The sequence below is a fragment of the Hippocampus zosterae genome, unplaced genomic scaffold, assembly GCF_025434085.1.
Source record: "Hippocampus zosterae strain Florida unplaced genomic scaffold, ASM2543408v3 HiC_scaffold_22, whole genome shotgun sequence".
Taxonomy (NCBI): Eukaryota; Metazoa; Chordata; class Actinopteri; order Syngnathiformes; family Syngnathidae; genus Hippocampus; species Hippocampus zosterae.
The window spans coordinates 1,335,001-1,356,614 of record NW_026262818.1 but is presented as its reverse complement, the minus strand read 5'-3'; the positions used below and the strand labels follow the sequence as shown (position 1 = coordinate 1,356,614).

Here is a 21,614-nt window from a genome sequence, read left to right as displayed (position 1 = left end):
CCTATGAAGATACATTCCAAGTCAGAAAGCTTGCTTGGCTCGGCCTGAAAATGCATTTAAAGCAATAAAAACTCAAATTGAGTGTCACGCCTAAACCAAAGGACTTATGCACACACTTCAACATGTATTTTGTTCAGGATGACCCCCTGAAGCCTAAATCACAATTCATTTGATCACACAACTCATTCCTATGAAGATACATTCAAACTCAAAAAACGTGCTCAACTCGGCCTGAAAATGCATTTAAAGCAATAAAAACTCAAATTGAGTGTCAGGCATAAACCAAAGGACTTATGCACACACTTCAACATGTATTTAGTTCAGGTTGATCTCCTGAAGCCCAAATGACTATTAATTTGACTGCACAACTCATTCCGATGAAGATACATTCAAAGTCAAAAAACGTGCTCAACTCGGCCTGAAAATGCATTTACAGCAATAAAAACTCAAATTGAGTGTCACGCCTAAACCAACGGACTTATGCAAACACTTCAACATGTATTTTGTTCAGGATGATCCCCTGAAGCCTAAATGAGCATTAATTTGACTACACAACTCATTCCTATGAAGATACATTCAAACTCAAAAACGTTCTCAACTCGGCCTGAAAATGCATTTAAAGCAATACAAATTCAAATTGAGTGTCACGCCTAAACCAAAGGACTTATGCACACACTTCAACATGTATTTTGTTCAGGATGACCCCCTGAAGCCTAAATCACCATTAATTTGACTACACAACTCATTCCTATGAAGGTACATTCAAACTCAAAAACGTTCTCAACTCGGCCTGAAAATGCATTTAAAGCAATACAAATTCAAATTGAGTGTCACGCCTAAACCAAAGGACTTATGCACACACTTCAACATGTATTTTGTTCAGGATGACCCCCTGAAGCCTAAATGACCATTAATTTGACTACACAACTCATTCCTATGAAGGTACATTCAAACTCAAAAAACGTGCTCACAACGGCCTGAAAATGCATTTAAAGCAATAAAAACTCAAATTGAGTGTCACGCCTAAACCAAAGGACTTATGCACACACTTCAACATGTATTTTGTTCAGGATGACCCCCTGAAGCCTAAATCACCATTAATTTGACTACACAACTCATTCCTATGAAGCTACATTCAAACTCCAAAAACGTGCTCAACTCGGCCTGAAAATGCATTTAAAGCAATAAAAACTCAAATTGAGTGTCACGCCTAAACCAAAGGACTTATGCACACACTTCAACATGTATTTTGTTCACGATGACCCCCTGAAGCCTAAATCACCATTAATTTGATCACACAACTCATTCCTATGAAGATACATTCCAAGTCAGAAACCGTGCTCACAACGGCCTGAAAATGCATTTCAAGCAATAAAAACTCAAATTGAGTGTCACGCCTAAACCAAAGGACTTATGCACACACTTCAACGTGTATTTTGTTCAGGATGACCCCCTGAAGCCTAAATCACCATTAATTTGACTACACAACTCATTCCTATGAAGATACATTCAAACTCAAAAAAGGTGCTCAACTCGGCCTGAAAATGCATTTAAAGCAATAAAAACTCAAATTGAGTGTCACGCCTAAACCAAAGGACTTATGCACACATTTAAACATGAATTTAGTTCAGGTTGACCTCCTGAAGCCTAAATGAGCATTAGTTTGACTACACAACTAATTCCTATGAAGATACATTCAAACTCAAAAAACGTGCTCAGCTCGGCCTGAAAATGCATTTAAAGCAATAAAAACTCAAATTGAGTGTCACGCCTAAAACAAAGGACTTATGCACACACTTCAACATGTATTTTGTTCAGGTTCACCTCCTGAAGCCTAAATGACCATTAATTTGACTACACAACTCATTCCTTTGAAGGTACATTCAAACTCAAAAAACGTGCTCAACTCGGCCTGAAAATGCATTTAAAGCAATAAAAACTCAAATTGAGTGTCACGCCTAAACCAAAGGATTTATGCACACATTTAAACATGAATTTAGTTCAGGTTAACCTCCTGAAGCCTAAATGAGCATTAGTTTGACTACACAACTAATTCCTATGAAGATCATTCAAACTCAAAAAATGTGCTCAACTCGGCCAGAAAATGCATTTAAAGCAATAAAAACCCAAATTGAGTGTCACGCCTAAACCAAAGGACTTATGCACACATTTAAACATGTATTTTGTTCAGGATGACCCCCTGAAGCTTAAATCACCATTAATTTGACTACCCAACTCATTCCTATGAAGGTACATTGAAACTCAAAAAATGTGCTCAGCTCGGCCTGAAAATGCATTTAAAGCAATAAAAACTCAAATTGAGTGTCACACCTAAACCAAAGGACTTATGCACACACTTCAACATACATATTGTTCAGGATGACCCCCTGAAGCCTAAATCACCATTAATTTGATCACACAACTCATTCCTATGAAGATACATTGAAATTCAGAAAACGCGCTCGGCTCGGCCTGAAAATGCATTTAAAGCAAAAAAACTCAAATTGAGTGTCACGCCTAAACCAAAGGACTTATGCACACACTTCAACATGTATTTTGTTCAGAATGACCCCCTGAAGCCTAACTCACCATTAATTTGACTACACAACTCATTCCTATGAAGGTACATTTAAACTCAAAAAACGTGCTCAACTCGGCCTGAAAATGCATTTAAAGCAATAAAACTAAAATTGAGTGTCACACCTAAACCAAAGGACTTATGCACACACTTCAACATGTATTTTGTTCAGGATGACCCCTTGAAGCCTAAATGACCATTAATTTGACTACACAACTCATTCCCATGAAGGTACATTCAAACTCAAAAAACGTGCTCACAACGGCCTGAAAATGCATTTAAAGCAATAAAAACTCAAATTGAGTGTCACGCCTAAACCAAAGGACTTATGCCCACACTTCAACATGTATTTTGTTCAGGATGACCCCCTGAAGCCTAAATCACCATTAATTTGACTACACAACTCATTCCTATGAAGGTACATTCAAACTCCAAAAACGGGTTCACAACGGCCTGAAAATGCATTTAAAGCAATAAAAACTCAAATTGAGTGTCACGCCTAAACCAAAGGACTTATGCACACACTTCAACATGTATTTTGTTCAGGATGACCCCCTGAAGCCTAAATCACCATTAATTTTATCAAACAACTCATTCCTATGAAGATACATTCCAAGTCAGAAACCGTGCTCGGCTCGGCCTGAAAATGCATTTAAAGCAATAAAAACTCAAATTGAGTGTCACGCCTAAACCAAAGGACTTATGCACACACTTCAACATGTATTTAGTTCAGGTTGATCTCCTGAAGCCCAAATGACCATTAATTTGACTACACAACTCATTCCGATGAAGTTACATTCAAACTCAAAAAACATGCTCAACTAGCCCTGAAAATGCATTTACAGCAATAAAAATTCAAATTGAGTGTCACGCCTAAACCAAAGGACTTATGCACACACTTCAACATGTATTTAGTTCAGGTTGACCTCCTGAAGCCTAAATGAGCATTAATTTGAGTACACAACTCATTCCTATGAAGGTACATTCAAACTCAAAAAACGTGCTCACAACGGCCTGAAAATGCATTTAAAGCAATAAAAACTCAAATTGAGTGTCACGCCTAAACCAAAGGACTTATGCACACACTTCAACATGTATTTTGTTCAGGATGACCCCCTGAAGCCTAAATGAGCATTAATTTGACTACACAACTCATTCCTATGAAGGTACATTCAAACTCCAAAAACGTGCTCAACTCGGCCTGAAAATGCATTTAAAGCAATAAAAACTCAAATTGAGTGTCACGCCTAAACCAAAGGACTTATGCACACACTTCAACATGTATTTTGTTCACGATGACCCCCTGAAGCTTAAATCACCATTAATTTGATCACACAACTCATTCCTATGAAGATACATTCCAAGTCAGAAACCGTGCTCGGCTGGGCCTGAAAATGTATTTAAAGCAATAAAAACTCAAATTGAGTGTCACGCCTAAACCAAAGGACTTATGCACACACTTCAACATACATATTGTTCAGGATGACCCCCTGAAGCCTAAATCACCATTAATTTGATCACACAACTCATTCCTATGAAGATACATTGAAACTCAGAAAACGTGCTCGGCTCGGCCTGAAAATGCATTTAAAGCAATAAAAACTCAAATTGAGTGTCACGCCTAAACCAAAGGACTAATGCACATACTTCAACATGTATTTTGTTCAGGATGACCCCCTGAAGCCTAAATCACCATTAATTTGACTACACAACTCATTCCTATGAAGGTACATTTAAACTCAAAAAACGTGCTCAACTCGGCCTGAAAATGCATTTAAAGCAATAAAACTAAAATTGAGTGTCACGCCTAAACCAAAGGACTTATGTACACACTTCAATATGTATTTAGTTCAGGTTGATCTCCTGAAGCCCAAATGACCATTAATTTGACTACACAACTCATTCCGATGAAGATACATTCAAACTCAAAAAACGTGCTCAACTCGCCCTGAAAATGCATTTACAGCAATAAAACTCAAATTGAGTGTCACGCCTAAACCAAAGGACTTATGCACACACTTCAACATGTATTTTGTTCAGGATGACCCCCTGAAGCCTAAATGACCATTAATTTGACTACACAACTCATTCCTATGAAGGTACATTCAAACTCAAAAAACGTGCTCACAACGGCCTGAAAATGCATTTAAAGCAATAAAAACTCAAATTGAGTGTCACGCCTAAACCAAAGGACTTATGCCCACACTTCAACATGTATTTTGTTCAGGATGACCCCCTGAAGCCTAAATCACCATTAATTTGACTACACAACTCATTCCTATGAAGGTACATTCAAACTCCAAAAACGTGCTCAACTCGGCCTGAAAATGCATTTAAAGCAATAAAAACTCAAATTGAGTGTCACGCCTAAACCAAAGGACTTATGCACACACTTCAACATGTATTTAGTTCAGGTTGATCTCCTGAAGCCCAAATGACCATTAATTTGACTACACAACTCATTCCGATGAAGATACATTCAAACTCAAAAAACATGCTCAACTAGCCCTGAAAATGCATTTACAGCAATAAAAACTCAAATTGAGTGTCACGCCTAAACCAAAGGACTTATGCACACACTTCAACATGTATTTAGTTCAGGATGACCCCCTGAAGCCTAAATCACCATTAATTTGATCACACAACTCATTCCTATTAAGATACATTCCAAGTCAGAAACCGTGCTCGGCTCGGCCTGAAAATGCATTTAAAGCAATAAAAACTCAAATTGAGTGTCACGCCTAAACCAAAGGACTTATGCACACACTTCAACATGTATTTTGTTCAGGATGACCCCCTGAAGCCTAAATCACCATTAATTTGACTACACAACTCATTCCTATGAAGGTACATTCAAACTCCAAAAACGTGCTCAACTCGGCCTGAAAATGCATTTAAAGCAATAAAAACTCAAATTGAGTGTCACGCCTAAACCAAAGGACTTATGCACACACTTCAACATGTATTTTGTTCAGGATGACCCCCTGAAGCCTAAATCACCATTAATTTGATCACACAACTCATTCCTATGAAGATACATTCCAAGTCAGAAACCGTGCTCGGCTCGGCCTGAAAATGCATTTAAAGCAATAAAAACTCAAATTGAGTGTCACGCCTAAACCAAAGGACTCATGCACACACTTCAACTTGTATTTTGTTCAGGATGACCCCCTGAAGCCTAAATCACCATTAATTTGACTACACAACTCATTCCTATCTTGGTACATTTAAACTAAAAAAACGTGCTCAACTCGGCCTGAAAATGCATTTAAAGCAATAAAAACTCAAAATGAGTGTCATGCCTAAATCAAAGGACTTATGCACACATTTCAACATGTATTTAGTTCAGGTTGACCTCCTGAAGCATAAATGAGCATTAATTTGACTACACCACTCATTCCTATGAAGATACATTCAAACTAAAAAAACGCGCTCATCTCGGCCTGAAAATGCATTTAAAGCAATAAAAACTCAAATTCAGTGTCACGCCTAAACCAAAGGATTTATGCACACATTTCAACCTGTATGTAGTTCAGGTAGACCTCCTGAAGCCTAGATGAGCATTAATTTGACTACACAACTAATTCCTATGAAGATACAGTACATTCAAAGTCAAAAAATGTGCTCAACTCGGCCTGAAAATGCATTTAAAGCAATAAAAACTCAAATTGAGTGTCACGCCTAAACCAAAAGACTTATGCACACATTTCAACATTAATTTAGTTCAGGTTGACCTCCTGAAGCCTAAATGAGCATTAATTTGACCACACAACTCATTCCTATGAAGATACATTCAAACTCAGAAAACGTGCTCAACTCGGCCTGAAAATGCATTTAAAGCAATAAAAACTCAAATTGAGTGTCACGCCTAAAGCAAAGGACTTATGCACACATTTCAACATGTATTTAGTTCAGGTTGAGCTCCTGAAGCCTAAATCACCATTAATTTGATCACACAACTCATTCCTATGAAGATACATTCAAAGTCAAAAAACGTGCTCAACTCGGTCTGAAAATGCATTTAAAGCAATAAAAACTCAAATTGAGTGTCACGCCTAAACCAAAGGACTTATGCACACATTTCAACATGTATTTAGTTGAAATGTGTATATAGTCCGTTAGACTGTGGGTGATATCCCGAGGTCAGACTGGCCGTGGCCCCGAGGGACCGGCAGAACCCCTTCCATACACGGGACACGAATTGGGGCCCCCGGTCCGATACAATGTCCAATGTGATGCCATTGAGACGGAAGACGTGTTTGATGAGGAGGTCGGCGGTCTCCAACGCCAACGGCAACTTGGACAGAGGAACAAAATGGGCGGCCTTAGAGAACCGGTCCACGATAGTGAGAACGACGGACCGCCCACGGGATGGAGGAAGGCCCGTGACAAAGTCCAGGGCGATGTTGGACCAAGGCCGCGGAGGAATGGGTAGAGGCTGGAGCAATCCCGCCGGAGGCCGACGTGAGGTCTTGCCGCAGGCGCAGGAGGAGGAGGCGTTGATGTAGTCCACCACATCCCTCCGGAGCTCCGGCCACCAGAACTGCTGACTGATGAAATGCACAGTCCGGTTCACCCCTGAATGACAAGCCACCTTGGACCCGTGCCCCCACTGCAACACTTCTGAACGCAGTGGTGGGGGCACAAACAGCTTCCCCGCTGGACATTCCGCCAGGACTTGGATACCATCCTGAGCTTCTTGTATCCGCTGCTCTATCTCCCATCTCAGCGCCCCCACGATGCACTGGGCTGGGAGAATGATCTCCGGCGTCCGGTCCCTTTCCGCGGGGTCGTGAAGATGGGCTTGGTGTTCTTGGACCCTGGTGAGTATGTGAGGATGAAGTTGAACCAGGTCAATAATAGGGCCCACCGGGCCTAACGGGAGTTGAGTCTTTTAGCGGAGCGGAGATATTCCAGGTTCTTGTGGTCTGTGTAGACAGTGAATAGCCCCCTCGAGCGAGTGGCGCCATTCTTGCAAGGCGGCGATTACAGCCAGCAGTTCGCGATTGCCCACGTCATAGTTCGACTCAGCTGCACTGAGTAGACGAGAGAAAAAGGCGCAGGGGAGTAGCTTCTGGTCGACCGGGGAACGCTGGGACAGCACCACCCCGACCCCTGAATCCGAGGCGTCCACTTCTACGACGAAAGGGAAGTCAGGGTTAGGATGTTGCAACACTGGAGGATTAGTGAATGCTGCTTTTAAGCTTGCGAACGCCGAGTCCGCAGCCGAGTCCCATCTGAATGGGACTTTAATGGACATCAGTCGGGTCAACGGGAGTGCCCTTTGGCTGTAGCCGCGAATGAATCGCCTATACAAATTGGCAAATCCCAAAAAGCGCTGTAACTCCTTCCGGTTGGAAGTATTTTTATTTGAATTTGTTTATTTTATTGGAAGTAAGTTTATTGTGTATGTTAAATCGCTCCATGTACAGCACTTATGCATGCAGCGATGGCTGTTTGAAAGTGCTCTATAAATACTGTTGACTTGACTTGACTTGACTTGGATGGAGCAGACCAGTTCGTCACCGCCTGCGTCTTGTTGGGATCTGCTCTCAGCTTGCCCTGCTCAATAATAAACCCCAGAAAAGAGATGACCGGTACATGAAATTCACATTTCTCTGCCTTGACGAAGAGCCTATTCTCCAATAAACGCTGTAAGACCAGTCTGACGTGTTGCTTATGTTCTTGTAACGACCGGGAAAAAATTAAAATATCGTCAAGATACACAAAACAGAAGATGTTCAGCATATCCCTTAACACGTCATTGATCAAACTTTGGAATACGGCGGGAGCATTAGTCAGACCGAAGGGCATGACTAAATATTCGAAATGACCCAGCGGGGTCTTAAAAGCAGTCTTCCATTCGTCTCCCTCCCGAATGCGGACCAAATGGTAAGCACTGCGTAAATCTAACTTATAAAATATAGTGGCTGATTGCAACGGAGCGAAGGCGGAGTCCAACAACGGCAACGGATACTTATTTTTTATCGTGATGTCATTCAGCCCACGATAATCTACACACGGTCTCAGCGACTTGTCCTTCTTTCCCACAAAGAAGAATCCCGCCCCTAACGGTGATCGCGATGGTCTAATTAGACCTGCAGTGAGCGAGCTGTTTATGTACTCTGTTAGTGCTTCTCGTTCTGGTTGAGACACCTGATATAGCCGCAAATTCGGCAACGGAGCGCCCGCCTGCAGGTCTATGGCGCAGTCGCAGGGACGGTGTGGAGGTAACGAGCGTGCGCGGTCCTTGCTGAATACCTGTCGTAGGTCATGATAGCAATTAGGCACTCCGTCAAGGCAGATTGTTTCAGGGGAGTCATCACCGGCACGTTTGCGCTCCCCTACGGCTGACCGTAAACAACGCTCGTAACAGTACCGGCTCCAACTCTCTATTGCCGGGCGCTCCCAGGAAATAATGGTGTTGTGAGTCTTGAGCCAGGGCAAACCGAGAATAACTGGAATGGCTCGAGACCGCATTAAATAAAACCGTCGATGCTCGACATGGTTTCCGGCTACTTGGAGTTTTAGTGGTTCTGTTCTTTGTGTTACAACCGCCAGGAGGCGCCCATCGAGGTCATGAACCCGCTTCTTTTCAGCCAACTCCTCGATATAACAACCTAAGTCCGAGGCGAGGGCGGTGTCCATAAAACACTCATCAGCCTTTGAGTCTATTACGGCCCTAACCCGTCGCGACCCCCCATATATCTCCCCTTCGAGTTCCAGTCTCTTGGGGTGCCCCGGCCGGGAGTCGATTTGCCGAGGATCGGGAGGCTCTGCGCGGGGTCATGACTCACAGTACTCGGAGAATGAAGATGGTTGAGGTTCCGGGCGCCTGGGAGCGGCATGAGGTCCTTGTCGGTCGAGCCCGATCGTTGAATCGGCGCCTTCTCCGCTCCGATCCAGAGCTTTCGCCACCCAGCTGCATCGGTTCCTCCGCGGTGGCCACATCCCGGGGTCGAGGGTGATCTCCGGGTCCTGCTGCCCGAAGCGCCCCATGGTAATCTCCGCGGTACATGGCATGCCGGAACGGGAACCGGTCACCTCCACACTCCCGGTTTCTCTCCCTCAGGCGGTTGTCCATAAGAAGGGAGAGCTCGATTAACTCCTCCAGGTCGGTACTGTGGTCGCGGGTCGCCAATTCATCCTTGAGCTGCGTGTTTAACCCGCGACGAAACAGTCCACACAGCGCCCGGTCTCCGTAGCCACTCTGGGCGGCCAAAATCCGGAACTCGATCGAGTAGTCCGCCACCGATCGCCTCCCCTGGTGGAGTTCAAGTTACCGTCCCTCCGCCTCTCTGCCCCGCACGGGATGGAACACCCGGCGAAACGCCGTTACGAAGTCGTGGAACAAAGACCGGAGGCTCGGCTTCGCGTCGCTCGTCGCCATAGCTCATGACGCCGCCGGACCTGTCAACAAGCTCATTATATATGCCACCTTCGCGGCGTCATTAGTATAGATGGAAGGTTGTTGGTCGAAGATGAGCGAGCACTGGTGGAGAAAGTGCCCGTGCTCACCCCCGTAACGTGGGGAGTGTGGAAGCGACGGCTCCCTCATCATTGTGGGGAATGATGCGGGTGCCTCAGTGGTGGTAAGACGAACCACGGAGGGAGGTGTTCTCCCTTCCTCCAACCGTACCGAACGGGGTTCGAGATCATCGAACCGATGAGCCAGTATGGAAACCGCGCCGCGGAGTTCTGTAATGGCTTGGCCCTGCTGACTCATCTGTCGCTCTTGTCGGGACAGAGCGGACAAAAAATTTTCTACGTCTGCGGGATCCATGATGGCCGGAGTATTCTGTCACGTTGCACCCGAAGCGATAGAATAATCGCTTCGTGTACATCAAAAAAACTAGAAGTGGATCCCCGAAATAGCAGACACAGAAAAAAGGTTTGTCAAAGAACAAAGGAGGTTTAATACAAACACAAAATACCCGTCCGGGCGGACAACAAAAGGCGCTGGTCAAAATAAGGACCAGGAAATAATTAAGGAAACAACAGAAAACGCTTGCGGAAAAAATAGCAAGGAGAATCTATAGGTGAACAAGATAATCTAACACGAGCGGGTATAAAGACGCGCAATAACAGCCACAAGGCTTCGAGGCAACGAATAGAGTAGGACTAAGCGAGGGGATTGGCACGGCGTGGAATACTCCGGCAGTGAGTAGACTGTCAGAGCGTCCAAATAAAGCCTGTGAAATTAACTAGAAATGAAGAGCAGGTGCGCAGGGGGCCTGCCCCCTGCTGGTAAACTCGGGACGTGACAATTACATACGCACACATGTACACAGTCATTCACTGATGACATCAACCCCTATCCATAACATCGATGTGATCTTGACATTGATGGTTTACAAATGCTGATGAATGATTGGTGAGTGACAATTTTTGTACTCGTTACCCCTCCAGCTCCTCTATTCTCCCATCCACGGGCAACAAATCAAGTCAGTGTGAAGGTGTGGTTGTGCAAGTGTGTGCAATCTATCAAGGGAGAGTGGAAAAAGAGAGAATGTGTTACATTTGTCTCAGAGTGCAAAGAATGGGGAAGAGAGTGAGAGAAAAGGAGAATTCCACTTCCCTCGAATCTTTTTGAAAGCAATTATTTCAGCACTATCAAAAATGCAGAGATTGGCTTGGGTTGAGCAGTTAGGGGTGAGGCTGCATGGGTCGGGTACTGGATCTGGTAGGCACTGAAGATAGTGGAGCGGGACATTCAACAAGTTTGTATCTTTGCTGGTACTGTACTACAGATTTCATAATTAATTCACAGTACTTTCCAGAAAGGGGAAAGTTGAATGTTGGCTGACATACTACTTTGCCAGGCCCGGGTTATTAGGTGACAAAAAGCAAGTTTGAGTGTGCTGTGAGAAAGCTCCACCATCCGAAGCCCCAGAGCCTCAGAAAACATACCATTGAAGTAGACAAAGAGCAAGAATGAAAAAAATAGCAACACAAATGTTGCCTAGTCACCACGTTGAAGTCAGAGTCACAATGGAGATTGGATTGGATTGTTACATTGACTCATGAAGTCAGAATGAAAGAAAATACTAACAAAAACAAACAATAGACAATGTGTTATTCACTTGGGTCAATATCACCCTGTAATTAAGGAGTAGTGTGTCAATCATACTAAATATTTGTATGACTAAATGACATAATAAACTGAATGGGCTGCAACACACTATGATAAACTGAAATATAATTACAAGCATTTCATAAGTGTCAATGGGTTTTAGAGAAATTGCATTTCGTATATGCAATTTGCAGTGCTAGCGATTCTTTCTGGCTCTGGGCTGTTATGCAACCCAACACATGAATTGTTTTAGAATGCTTTACTGTTGGCATGACACAGGACCAATGGCAGTACTCATCTTTTCTTCTTCCAACAAGCGCCTCCCCATCCCTCCCGGATGCCCCAAACAATCGGAAAAGGGGATTTATCAGACAAAATGGCTTTACCATAGTCCTCAACAGTCCATTCCTTGCACCGTTTGCAGAATATGAGTCTGTACTTCTTGTCCTTCTTGACATCAGGCCATCCTCCAAAGGTCTTTGCCTCACTGTTCATGTAGATGCATTCATACCGACCTGCTGCATTCCTGACGAAATTGTGCACAGGAAGTGCTCCGATCCTGCAGCTGAATCAAATTTGCTCATACGTCATGTTCCAACTGCATGGGGACATTGTTTTGAATCGTGGGTCTCAGTTTATTTCTCATGTGTAAAACAGATTTTGCAGAGTCTATTTTGGATTGCCTAAGATGGCCGCTTGTGCACCAGTGTGTTCGGCGACGCTCCTGCCATTTCGGGTTTTTTACTTTTCGCAATGCTTGTTAACTCCCTAACAGCGTCTCGGTTGGTTTATGATCGCCGATCGTTGTTATTGATTCAACAACACGTCGGAGATTCAGACGCGTTTTGGCAAGACAGTGGTGAAAAGACGCTACCTCCATTCTTGGCTAACCTGCTGGCTGATCTCTTCCGCGTTCGCTCTCTCCCTTCACGGAAGCGCCGCAGCCGAGGCAAACGCAGTGGTCAGCTCATGAAGCTGAAACGGGATCTGAGACACACTTCGATCGCCCCGGCGTGGTGTGCCCTCGACCCCGTCGCCTCGTGCTTGCTAACAGTCGTTGGCTCTCCCAACGCGCCACGGCATTTCTACCCTGCGCGCCTTTCTCGGGGAGGAATCCAGCAAAACCTTTTGAGGGAATTCCCCCGGGCTCGGCGATCGACAGAGGCAATCCCTCCCGTTGCTACTTCCACAAGGATCACGTTGTTAAACGCCCGGTCGCTGACGAACAAGACACATATTCTGAGGGAGTATTTCCTTTCCAATGACTTGGATTTTCTGTGTCTGACGGAGACTTGGGCAGGTACTGGTGAGTACAACGCTTTGATTGAATTGTTACCACCTGACTGTGGTTTCCTCGATACCCCGAGGACATCAGGACGTGAGGTACGGTAACCATCTTTAAGAACAATTTCAAATGTGACTCTGGGTATTTTAGTTCGAGTTTGTTTACTTGTTCGGCTAGCGCTTGTATCGCCGTGTTAGCATTAGCTTGTGGCGCAATGTAAACACCGACTAGTAAAAAGGAGGTGAACTCACGTGGCGACTAGAATGGCTTGCAGTTTAAAGACAGCGACTCCAGGTCCGGGCTGCAGTGTGCGTCGAGCTTCGTGACATCAGTGCACCATTCTTCGTTGATATGGGGCCTCATTACAGAAGGGGACGATCGGGAGTACAGGGGACTGACAAAGGACTTTGTGGACTGGTGCCAGCAGAATCTCCTCCAGATCAACCCGAGGAAAACTAAGGAGTTGCTTGTGGATTTCTGCAGGAAAAAGTCCTCACCAGCACCGATGAACATCCAGGGTATGGACATAGAGAGGGTGACCTCCTACAAGTACCTTGGTGTTCTTCTCAACGACAAACTGGACTGGTCCACAAACACGGACACCCTGATTAGGAAAGGACAGAGCCGACTCTTCCTACTCAGGAAACTGAGGTCTTTTGGGGTTCAGGGGTCACTCCTTAAGACATTCTATAACTCGGTGGTGGCCTCGGCCATCTATTATGGCATTGTCTGCTGGTCAGGCAGCATCTCGGCCCGGGACAGAAAGAGAATGGAGCGACTGGTCAGGAAGGCCAGTTCTGTCCTGGGTTGCTCCCTTGACACTCTGGAGGAGGTGGGCAACAGAAGGATGCTAACTAAGCTAAAAGCTATGATGGCCAGTCCCTCCCACCCCCTCCAGCCCGCCCTGACAGCACTTGGTAGCTCCTTCAGCCAGAGACTGTTACACCCGCGCTGCAAGAAGGAGAGATACCGACGCTCGTTCCTACCGACTGCTGTCAGGCTGATGAATAAAAAATAACAATCATAATAATAATAATAATTAAATGATGTGAAGGAAAATTGTAAATAGTACTGCGATTTATCCATTTGTGTTCATATTGTATTTAATTGAAAGATGTTTGTTGTTGTTGTTTTTTTTCTCTTCTTCTTTTTACATACATTCTTGCTGCTGGAGGCTGTAAATTTCCCCATTGTGGGACAAATAAAGGATATCTTATCTTATCTTATCTTAGAAGCAAATCCCACCACCTTTCGATTTCCCTGATAGCTCCGTGTCGCGGTCGGCTCGGAGAAGGCGGAAGCCGGGTAGACGTAGCGCGGAATCCGGGTGGCGGTCACTGAGCCAGGTTTCAGTGAAGCAGAGCGCAGCAGAACGTGCAAAGGTTTTTTTGGTCTTTGTGAGGAGAAGAAGTTCATCCATCTTGTTTGGCAGAGATCGTAGATTAGCAAGATGGATCGATGGGAGCGGGGTTCGAAATCCGCGCTGCCAAAGCTTGACGAGCACGCCGGCTCGCTTCCCACTCCTCCCCCCATTCTCCGTACAGCGCAGCCGCTCCGCTCGCGATTAGCTCCGAAAAACCTTGTGGATTTTCGTGTGCTGGTGAAAAATGACCGAGCGTAGACTCCCCAATGCGCAGCAACTTTTCCCTCGTGTATGTAAGCCGCTCAGGGTCGCCAAAAACAAACGAAAATGACAAAAACAGGGATAATACTAGGGAGCGTGTGACCGAGGCTGCCATACCTGTCGGCGCCTGATGACCCCCAAGTGACCTCCTCGCTGGTTGATAGGTAGAATTGACCCGGCATCTGAAGTTTCCCTGCCTTCCGGCCTTGTGCTGGCGTTTGAGCGGACAGCTCCTCCGGCCAGAGGGTCGCTCTCTAGCACCAAAGAGGACGTGAACATTGTTTGTCCCCGCTCAACAGCGAGGCTGAAACTCCACTATGCCATGGAGCCCGCGTCCTCATCAGCCCGCCCAAATGGGATACCCCACATGCCCTACGAGTGCTCTAAATACAGACGGCCCCAACTTGTAACCTTCCAAGCCTATGTATGATCGCAAGGACTCAACATTTTAGCACTCATCAACTCCACCATCCCGATAGTTGTGGCTCTGTTTAGGAATCTGTAATATGCAACCTGTCCAGTTTTCAAATGTATGTCATTATGTCCTTTTTATAAAAGTGAGATATGAATTCTCTAAAATGAAATGTTGACTGACAAACTGTAATTTTATAACGAGACTCGAGGACCGTAAGAGCCTTCGTTGCGAACTCGATGAGGATGTGGAAAACCACACTTGAAGCCAATAGCAGGCCACTTACCCAAGTGTCCATCAAATGTTGCATATACCAAGGTGATGCACTCTCCACACTGCTGTTCTGCATAGGACTGAACCCCCCTAAGCCAAGTAATCGCCAAGACAGGCTACGGATACCGCCACAGAAATGGAGCTACGATCATCACCTCCTCTACATGGATGACATAAAGCTGTATGATAAGAGCGAGAGAGACATAGACTCCCTAATCCACACAACCAGGATCTACAGCGGTGACATCTGGATATCATTCGGGCTTGAGAAATGTAGTCGGATGGTGACTAAGAGAGGAAAGGTAGTCCGCACTGTAGGGGTCTCACTTCCTGAAGGAACAATAGCAGACATTGACAGGCTTTTTTTTTTGTCACTGTCAACTGATTATTTCCCAGTGATGCAGCAAAAAAACTTTGCCGCACACCTTCATTTCCTGGTTTTAGTCGAGCCATACGCCAATGTACAATTAAAATACCGGTAAGCTGTTTGTTGACTGGCACTGACTGAAGGGTCTGTGCATGTGCATGCTAACAGTCGGTTCATCTTGACCTAAACTGTCAAGTCAGGCTGTTGCATCAAGGGGCAGTTTTTTTTTTTCATAAAACACTTGCCCAGTATGATTATGGCGCGCCCCTCGTCCGTGCAAAAAGGGACGAGGGAAAGAAATTCAACAAATTAACCCCCCATCCCCCACCGACCCGGAGGTGCCGTTACAGGGCCCCTGTAACATATAAAGAGGGAAATTTTGACCTTGTCCTTCGCTTACGGCCATACAACCCTGAGAACGGCTGATCTCGGAAGCTAAGCAGGGTTGGGCCTGGTTAGTACTTGGATGGGAGATCGCCTGGGAATACCAGGTGCTTGTAAGCTTTTGCACCCACCTCCAATTCACGACACCAATAAACGCCCCTTTCCTATTAATTATCGCTTTCATTTCTCATTCAACTTTCACTTCTGCTACGGTTTGAAATCGCTTCCATAACATTGATCTGACTGAGCAACGTCTGTTGTAATACTATTATTTTCCAAAAGAGGGAGCCCTCTGCACGAAAATCGATCATGATCGCACTTGCAGAGGAAGCAGCCTGGGATTTCCGCCTGCTGGATGCTTTCCCACCTCCACTGGAAAAGCCAACTTTCACAACAGACATCAAGTACTGCTGAGAGCTCAAAATGCCAAGAGTGCGCGCCCCTCGTCCGTGGAAAAAGGGATGAGGGAAAGAAATGTAACAAACTAGCCCCTCATCACCCACCGACCTGGAGGTGCCGTTACAGGGCCCCTGTAACCTATAAAGAGAGAATTTTTTACCCCTTCCTTCCCTTACGGCCATACTACCCTGAGAACGCCCGATCTCGTCCGATCTCGGAAGCTCAGCAGGGTCGGGCCTGGTTAGTACTTGGATGGGAGACCGCCTGAGAATACCAGGTGCTGTAAACTTTTGCACCCACCTCCAATTGACGACACCAATAAACGCCCCTTTCCTATTAATTATCGCTTTCATTTCTCATTCAACGTTCACTTCTGCTACGGTTTGAAATCGCTTCCGTAACATTGATATGACTGATCAACGTCTTGTTGTAATACTATTATTTTCCAAAAGAGGGAGCCCTCTGCACGAAAATCGATCATGATCGCACTTGCAGAGGAAGCAGCCTGGGATTTCCGCCTGCTGGATGCTTTCGCACCTCCACTGGAAAAGCCAACTTTCACACCAGACATCAAGTACTGCTGAGAGCTCAAAACGCCAAGAGTGCGCGCCCCTCGTCCGTGGAAAAAGGGATGAGGGAAAGAAATGCAACAAATTAGCCCCCCGCCGACCTGGAGGTGCCGTTACAGGGCCCCTGTAACCTATAAAGAGGGAAATTTTGACCCCATCATTCGCTTACGGCCATACTACCCTGAGAACTCCCGATCTCGTCTGATCTCGGAAGCTAAGCAGGGTTGGGCCTGGTTAGTACTTGGATGGGAGACCGCCTGGGCATACCAGGTGCTGTAAGCTTTTGCACCCACCTCCAATTCACGACACCAATAAACGCCCCTTTCCTATTAATTATCGCTTTCATTTCTCATTCAACTTTCAGTTCTGCTACGGTTTGAAATCGCTTCCGTAACATTGATCTGACTGATCAACGTCTTGTTGTAATACTATTATTTTCCAAAAGAGGGAGCCCTTTGCACGAAAATCGATCATGATCGCACTTGCATAGGAAGCAGCCTGGGATTTCCGCCTGCTGGATGCTTTCGCACCTCCACTGGAAAAGCCAACTTTCACACCAGACATCAAGTACTGCTGAGAGCTCAATATGCCAAGAGTGCGCGCCCCTCGTCCGTGGAAAAAGGGATGAGGGAAAGAAATGCAACAAACTAGCCCCCCATCACCCACCGACCTGGAGGTGCCGTTACAGGGCCCCTGTAACCTATAAAGAGAGAATTTTTTACCCCTTCCTTCCCTTACGGCCATACTACCCTGAGAACGCCCGATTTCATCCGATCTCGGAAGCTAAGCAGGGTCGGGCCTGGTTAGTACTTGGATGGGAGACCGCCTGGGAATACCAGGTGCTGTAAACTTTTGCACCCACCTCCAATTGACGACACCAATAAACGCCCCTTTCCTATTAATTATCGCTTTCATTTCTCATTCAACTTTCACTTCTGCTACGGTTTGAAATCGCTTCCGTAACATTGATCTGACTGATCAACGTCTTTTTGTAATACTATTATTTTCCAAAAGAGGGAGCCCTCTGCACGAAAATCGATCATGATCGCACTTGCATAGGAAGCAGCCTGGGATTTCCGCCTGCTGGATGCTTTCGCACCTCCACTGGAAAAGCCAACTTTCACAACAGACATGAAGTACTGCTGAGAGCTCAAAACGCCAAGAGTCCGCGCCCCTCGTCCGTGGAAAAAGGGATGAGGGAAAGAAATGCAACAAAGTAGCCCCCCATCCCCCACCGACCAGGAGGTGCCGTTACAGGGCCCGTGTAACCTATAAAGAGGGAATTTTTGACCCCGTTCTTCGCTTACGGCTGTACTACCCTGAGAACGCCCGATCTCGTCTGATCTCGGAAGCTAAGCAGGGTCGGGCCTGGTTAGTACTTGGATGGGAGACCGCCTGGGAATACCAGGTGCTGTAAGCTTTTGCACACGACACCAATAAACGCCCCTTTCCTATTAATTATCGCTTTCATTTCTCATTCAACTTTCACTTCTGCTACGGTTTGAAATCGCTTCCGTAACATTGATCTGACTGATCAACGTCTTGTTGTAATACTATTATTTTCCAAAAGAGGGAGCCCTCTGCACGAAAATCGATCATGATCGCACTTGCATAGGAAGCAGCCTGGGATTTCCGCCTGCTGGATGCTTTCGCACCTCCACTGGAAAAGCCAACTTTCACAACAGACATCAAGTACTGCTGAGAGCTCCAAATGCCAAGAGTGCGCGCCCCTCGTCCGTGGAAAAAGGGATGAGGGAAAGAAATGCAACAAACTAGCCCCCCATCACCCACCGACCTGGAGGTGCCGTTACAGGGCCCCTGTAACCTATAAAGAGGGAATTTTTGACCCCATCCTTTGCTTACGGCTATACTACCCTGAGAACGCCCGATCTCAGAAGCTAAGCAGGGTTGGGCCCGGTTAGTACTTGGATGGGAGACCGCCTGGGAATACCAGGTGCTGTAAGCTTTTGCACACGACACCAATAAACGCCACTTTCCTATTAATTATCGCGTTCATTTCTCATTCAACTTTCACTTCTGCTACGGTTTGAAATCGCTTCCGTAACATTGACCTGACTGATCAACGTCTTGTTGTAATACTATTATTTTCCAAAAGAGGGAGCCATCGGAACGAAAATCGATCATGATCGCACCTGCACAGGAAGCAGCCTGGGATTTCCGCCTGCTGGATGCTTTCGCACCTCCACTGGAAAAGCCAACTTTCACAACAGACATCAAGTACTGCTGAGAGCTCCAAATGCCAAGAGTACACGCCCCTCGTCCGTGGAAAAAGGGATGAGGGAAAGAAATGCAACAAATTTGCCCCCCACCGACCCAGAAGTGCCGTTACAGGGCCCCTGTAACCTATAAAGAGGGAAATTTTGAACCGTCCCTTCGCTTACGGCCATACTACCCTGAGAACGCCCGATCTTGTCCGATCTCGGAAGCTAAGCAGGGTCGGGCCTGGTTAGTACTTGGATGGGAGACCGCCTGCGAATACCAGGTGCTGTAAGCTTTTGCACACGACACCAATAAACGCCGCTTTCCTATTAATTATCGCTTTCATTTCTCATTCAACTTTCACTTCTGCTACGGTTTGAAATCGCTTCCGTAACATTGATCTGACTGATCAACGTCTTGTTGTAATACTATTATTTTCCAAAAGAGGGAGCCCTCTGCACGAAAATCGATCATGATCGCACTTGCATAATAAGCAGCCTGGGATTTCCGCCTGCTGGATGCTTTCGCACCTCCACTGGAAAAGCCAACTTTCACAACAGACATCAAGTACTGCTGAGAGCTCAAAACACCAAGAGTGCGCGCCCCTCGTCCGTGGAAAAAGGGATGAGGGAAAGAAATGCAACAAATTAGCCCCCCATCCCCCACCGACCCGGAGGTGCCGTTACAGTGCCCCTGTAACCTATAAAGAGGGAAATTTTGACCGCGTCCTTCGCTTACGGCCATACTACCCTGAGAACGCCCGATCTCGTCTGATTTCGGAAGCTAAGCAGGGTCGGGCCTGGTTAGTACTTGGATGGGAGACCGCCTGGGAATACCAGGTGCTGTAAGCTTTTGCACCCACCTCCAATTCACGACACCAATAAACGCCCCTTTCCTATTCATTATCGCTTTCATTTCTCATTCAACTTTCACTTCTGCTACGGTTTGAAATCGCTTCCGTAACATTGATCTGACTGATCAACTTCTTGTTGTAATACTATTATTTTCCAAAAGAGGGAGCCCTCTGCACGAAAATCGATCATGATCGCACTTGCATCGGAAGCAGCCTGGGATTTCCGCCTGCTGGATGCTTTCGCACCTCCACTGGAAAAGCTAACTTTTAGAACAGACATGAAGTACTGCTGAGAGCTCAAAACGCCAAGAGTCCGCGCCCCTCGTCCGTGGTAAAAAGGGATGAGGGAAAGAAATGCAACAAAGTAGCCCCCCATCCCCCACCGACCCGGAGGTGCCGTTACAGGGCCCGTGTAACCTATAAAGAGGGAATTTTTGACCCCGTCCTTCCCTTACGGCCATACTAGCCTGAGAACGCCCGATCTCGTCTGATCTCGGAAGCTAAGCAGGGTCGGTCCTGGTTAGTACTTGGATGGGAGACCGCCTGGGAATACCAGGTGCTGTAAGCTTTTGCACACGACACCAATAAACGCCCCTTTCCTATTAATTATCGCTTTCATTTCTCATTCAACTTTCACTTCTGCTACGGTTTGAAATCGCTTCCGTAACATTGATCTGACTGATCAACGTCTTGTTGTAATATTATTATTTTCCAAAAGAGGGAGCCCTCTGCACGAAAATCGATCATGATCGCACTTGCACAGGAAGCAGCCTGGGATTTCCGCCTGCTGGATGCTTTCGCACCTCCACTGGAAAAGCCAACTTTCACAACAGACATCAAGTACTGCTAAGAGCTCAAACCGCCAAGAGTGCGCGCCCCTCGTCCGTGGAAAAAGGGATGAGGGAAAGAAATGCAACAAATTAGCCCCCCACCGACCCGGAGGTGCCGTTACAGGTCCCCTGTAACCTATAAAGAGGGAATTTTTGACCCCGTCCTTCCCTTACGGCCATACTACCCTGAGAACGCCCGATCTCGTCAGATCTCGGAAGCTAAGCAGGGTCGGGCCTGGTTAGTACTTGGATGGGAGACCGCCTGGGAATACCAGGTGCTGTAAGCTTTTGCACACGACACCAATAAACGCCCCTTTCCTATTAATTATCGCTTTCATTTCTCATTCAACTTTCACTTCTGCTACGGTTTGAAATCGCTTCCGTAACATTGATCTGACTGATCAACGTCTTGTTGTAATACTATTATTTTCCAAAAGAGGGAGCCCTCTGCACGAAAATCGATCATGATCGCACTTGCATAGGAAGCAGCCTGGGATTTCCGCCTGCTGGATGCTTTCGCACCTCCACTGGAAAAGCCAACTTTTAGAACAGACATGAAGTACTGCTGAGAGCTCAAAATGCCAAGAGTGCGCGCCCCTCGTCCGTGGAAAAAGGGATGAGGGAAAGAAATGCAACAAATTAGCCCACCATCCCCCACCGACCCGGAGGTGCCGTTACAGGGCCCCTGTAACCTATAAAGAGGGAATTTTTGACCCCGTCCTTCCCTTACGGCCATACTACCCTGAG

At 46.1% G+C, this 21,614-nt stretch overlaps 9 non-coding genes and 2 pseudogenes across 9 annotated transcripts in view; all 11 read left to right on the top strand.

Annotated features, from left to right (window-relative positions):
• The first annotated feature begins 16,006 nt into the window (after nt 1-16,006).
• Nucleotides 16,007-16,116, top strand: LOC127594674 (uncharacterized; annotated as a pseudogene).
• Nucleotides 16,117-16,565: 449 nt separating this feature from the next.
• On the top strand, nt 16,566-16,684 carry LOC127594668 (5S ribosomal RNA). Its single transcript, XR_007960901.1, has one exon. It is a non-coding gene; the product is annotated as a 5S ribosomal RNA (ribosomal RNA).
• A 443-nt stretch (nt 16,685-17,127) lies between these two features.
• LOC127594688 (5S ribosomal RNA) lies at nt 17,128-17,246 on the top strand. The gene has a single exon (XR_007960917.1). It is a non-coding gene; the product is annotated as a 5S ribosomal RNA (ribosomal RNA).
• Nucleotides 17,247-17,696: 450 nt separating this feature from the next.
• On the top strand, nt 17,697-17,815 carry LOC127594646 (5S ribosomal RNA). Its single transcript, XR_007960880.1, has one exon. It is a non-coding gene; the product is annotated as a 5S ribosomal RNA (ribosomal RNA).
• Nucleotides 17,816-18,265: 450 nt separating this feature from the next.
• On the top strand, nt 18,266-18,384 carry LOC127594625 (5S ribosomal RNA). The gene has a single exon (XR_007960859.1). It is a non-coding gene; the product is annotated as a 5S ribosomal RNA (ribosomal RNA).
• A 437-nt stretch (nt 18,385-18,821) lies between these two features.
• On the top strand, nt 18,822-18,930 carry LOC127594673 (uncharacterized; annotated as a pseudogene).
• Nucleotides 18,931-19,360: 430 nt separating this feature from the next.
• Nucleotides 19,361-19,479, top strand: LOC127594636 (5S ribosomal RNA). The gene has a single exon (XR_007960870.1). It is a non-coding gene; the product is annotated as a 5S ribosomal RNA (ribosomal RNA).
• Nucleotides 19,480-19,916: 437 nt separating this feature from the next.
• Nucleotides 19,917-20,035, top strand: LOC127594676 (5S ribosomal RNA). The gene has a single exon (XR_007960906.1). It is a non-coding gene; the product is annotated as a 5S ribosomal RNA (ribosomal RNA).
• Nucleotides 20,036-20,486: 451 nt separating this feature from the next.
• On the top strand, nt 20,487-20,605 carry LOC127594671 (5S ribosomal RNA). The gene has a single exon (XR_007960903.1). It is a non-coding gene; the product is annotated as a 5S ribosomal RNA (ribosomal RNA).
• A 430-nt stretch (nt 20,606-21,035) lies between these two features.
• On the top strand, nt 21,036-21,154 carry LOC127594699 (5S ribosomal RNA). Its single transcript, XR_007960928.1, has one exon. It is a non-coding gene; the product is annotated as a 5S ribosomal RNA (ribosomal RNA).
• Nucleotides 21,155-21,591: 437 nt separating this feature from the next.
• The window catches only part of LOC127594672 (5S ribosomal RNA), a 119-nt gene continuing 96 nt past the window's right edge, over nt 21,592-21,614 (top strand). The window contains exon 1 of the ribosomal RNA XR_007960904.1: nt 21,592-21,614. This exon is cut by the window's right edge and continues 96 nt beyond it. This is a non-coding gene — a ribosomal RNA (5S ribosomal RNA).